This window comes from Quercus lobata, chromosome 11, assembly GCF_001633185.2.
Source record: "Quercus lobata isolate SW786 chromosome 11, ValleyOak3.0 Primary Assembly, whole genome shotgun sequence".
NCBI classification, from domain to species: domain Eukaryota; kingdom Viridiplantae; phylum Streptophyta; class Magnoliopsida; order Fagales; family Fagaceae; genus Quercus; species Quercus lobata.
The window spans coordinates 51,041,030-51,044,844 of record NC_044914.1 but is presented as its reverse complement, the minus strand read 5'-3'; the positions used below and the strand labels follow the sequence as shown (position 1 = coordinate 51,044,844).

At 36.7% G+C, this 3,815-nt stretch overlaps 1 pseudogene; it reads right to left on the bottom strand.

Moving 5' to 3' along the window:
• Positions 1-3,438, bottom strand: LOC115968212 (annotated as a pseudogene).
• Between the last annotated feature and the right edge of the window lie 377 nt (positions 3,439-3,815).

The window sequence follows — 3,815 nt, the reverse complement described above, 5'->3', positions numbered from 1 at the left end:
TAACACAATCGCTTGTTTCTATCTCTAGTATTACTCAAAATGAAGTTTTATATAAAGATAAATGTTACAATCTCTAAAATTTTCATGAGATTTACATGGACGATTAACAAAACCCAATTCCTGGGAAAAACAAAAGCAAGGCATAAGAAAAGAAAAAAAAAATTTAAATCAACCAGCTTCACAAAAGGAAGATTCATAAAGGTTTAGTTTGAACAGTGGCAGCAGTCATTCACCCAGCTGAACTCAACCCAAAGGATTTGAATATGGTGCAGATCCTTTTGTCACATGAAATGGGTTTGAAACTGTGTCTAAATATGCAGCATTGAACCTCCTCAAAAACTGTACAGCATATTCCACAAAAATGTCAAATCAGGAACAAGTAAGCATTGTTGAATGTCTGTTAGAGATAAAGACTACAGCTTTTTAAAAAAAAATTATTGGTAAGTCTCTCATGCAATTATTGGGTTATGAACCGATAATCTTACAAGGGGAGGTAGTATCATTTGAACTAAAGCTCAGTGGCTGAAGACCACAGTAACTATCTATGAACTTTCCTTTCCAAATAAGGGAATATTCATGAGTGAGCTACGAGAAGGGCAAAACTAATTCTTATAAAAATAAATAAATAAAACCAAGGGCAAAACCAATTACCAAACATATTGAGTGCTTATACACATCTATAGAAATAGTAACAACAAAATCTTGTAAGTTGAAGACTATACGTCACAAAGCAAACACATCCCATTAAAACTACCAGACTTGCAAAGAAATACAACTACATCCCATTAAAGCCAATGTGAAACCCCAATTCTTGCATAAAGGTCTATTCACTTTGGCGTTTGCTTCTACTTTCTTACAATTTTGTAATAAAAAATGCTAACTCATTCACAAAAGATTGACGGAAGGATATTAAAAAAAATTAGGAATGAAATGGAGTCAACCAAACAATACATCTAAGCATAACTAATTGGATAAAAAGTACTCAAATTATCCTAAGGAACAAAATATATCAAAAATACTTCAATAAGAAGATTATAAAGAAATCATTTTCAATTCTTAACCACCCAAAGCAAGCAATAACCATTCGTGGGCTGCTTTGTCCATAAACATTTCTCTATGGGAATGTTTTCAGTAAAAGAAGATAGGCATCAAAGGAAATACAATATTTAAACTGTAAAAGCAATATCTTTAGCATAATAAGATCACAATTGACATTTTAGGGAGAAATTTTAAGAATCCAAGAGAACAAGAAGTAACATTCAGTATGGATGTGATAACATGAAGTTCAAAGAGGTCACCATAACATTATCAGGAAAGAAAAAGTTAAGTACATCTATCTATGCCATGTAAATTGTAAGTCACAGGAAGCATGAAATTCACAATGTCCATTTATCTTCAACAACTTGATAAATAAGTGTGCTAAAAGTTGATAAGCAACATGACTCGCACAAGCCACTTTGAATTTTTGATAGTTGAGTATACATGCTATTTACTCAACTATCTTCTCAATATAAGATCAGCAACCATGACCTTGATAAGCAATCTATCCTAAATATAAAGCCACTCAATTAAGGTAATCAATCAGAATAAGAATTTATATTCATTTCTAACTCATAATCAATGCCAAGTATATATGAAGAACAAAATGGAAAACCATTAAGAATAAGCATGAAAATAAAATGCATCTTGCCTGTATCCTCTTTCATTTTCCTTAATAAGTTGCTGCACGGTTGGGTTTGTCAAGCAAAACTAGACTCTTAACATAAGAACCAATGAAAGTATAGTTATATGCAGAAATCCTAAGATCTTTACACTCTTGTGTCTCGAGGTCTTGTGAGACGAGCCGTTGGTCCAAATCCAATTGCACTACAACCTCACCACTCTTCCTAAAACCTTTAGCCCTGTGTATGTACCCCTCAGCATGATCCGCACCTATCATGTCATTGATATCTTGATCCCTGAGACCTATATGAGGAAAAATCACAATTTCAGTCCATGAAGATGAATCTGCATGCCTCTTCATCAGCCATACATTGACAGAGAGAGTACAAAATCCCTCTTGACACAGGGCAAGGGAATTCCCATATGCTGAAATAAAGGGACGAATGTGAGACTCATCTCCATCATCTTTATCATCCGAAAGTATAGGAAGTGCGATCTCGCTGAAAACCATGTCCCCCAAATGGAGCACCGTAATAAAATTGCGATATTTATTGCAATTAGTTCTCCTCAAAGCAACCCAATGCAGAGCGCCATTAACAAAAGGCAGTGGATCACGATGACGTACAGCACCAGGCAAAGCAGTTGTAACCATACTCCATTCACCTGTGGCAAGTGAGTAAACCTCAACCTTTGGTGGAGACACACCCCAGTCGCCTCTCCTCCTCACATCCACAACTGTCACAACCCTCACCACCTTATAGTCATTAGTTTTGGAATCAAATCCAAACCCAGCACTCGTATCACACCCATCGTACGACCGAGAGGTGACATTGGGTTTAGGAAGTTCCACAAACATTCTAACACAAGGGTTCCAGAGAATAATTATGTCCGAAAAACCATCACCCATAACACAGACAAGGCCATTACAAGTACCAACCACACCGAATGGTGCTCCATGGGCTTGAGTATGAAAAGGGAAGTCAAACCTGGTGTGCTCATTGAAATCTTGGTTGTCACAATACAATTTGTAGACTTCTATTCCCTGGGTGTCCCTTTCCATGCTGAACATTGCATCCTTTAGCCAGTCAGAGCAGAACCTGAAGAGGAGGAGGGGTTGGTTGTGGTTTGGAAACCTTAAGATGAGCAGAAATGAAGTCAGGGTTTCGGATAAGGGATCTCCATGTTTTGCAGACAGAGGTGAACCTTACAATGGATTTTGTAGGTAGGCGTAGGAGAATATTGGGTATGATTTCGGGAGGTAGAGAGTCCCACATCGCTACTTCTTCTTCTTCTTTAGTGAATAATGATTTGGAGACTTTAGCTGGTAAGTTGTCTGACATTGTTCTCTGCTTCCTTCAAACCCTTCAAAAAGACAAAACGGGGAAAATACTTTTGTTTATAAAATGCCCCACTGCTCAACAGGAAAATCATTATACCCAAACACTACCTACTCAAAACCCAGTGAAAGATATTAAGAACCCACAAAATCTCCCTGAAATTTAACCCAAATAACACAAAACAGAGAAAAAAGACAGAACCAGAGTGAACAAAATACAGAGAGAGGGAGAGAGAGGCAAGGAGACAAACCTGGACTGAGATGATCTGGGCAGAACAGCTTGACAGAACGAGATCAATAAGAGACCGAGATATAGATGTTAGACGGAGAGAAATGAGTGAGAGAGAGAGAGAGAGAGAGAGAGAGAGATCAGAGGTTCTTCAATGTGTTCCTGAGAAAGGTGGTCTTTGTTAGTGCAAACTGCAAAGCCAAGTCACACGTAATGGTCCCACCGGTTTTAGCTCAGAATAAGTATCCTCTGAAAAGGTTTCACGGCCAAGATTGAGAGTGGAAATGAATTCAACGGTTTAGGATCTTCTGGGGAAGACTTAAATTAAAGGGAGTGACAATTCTCATGGCTCGTAATTTTTGTGATAATTTCGCAAGAGATTTTTAAATAAGGTTGTATAAATATGGTTGGGTATTATGAAAATATGTGCAGGTAGAAAAGTATTGTGAAAATAAAGGGATGTTTCGTATATGCCATCAAAGAATGGTTTTTAGTGTTTAAACAACATTATTTGTATTTTTATATATTTTTCTACCCACATATATTTTCAAAAACTATAAACAACGTTACTAAAATAAAATTTCTAAA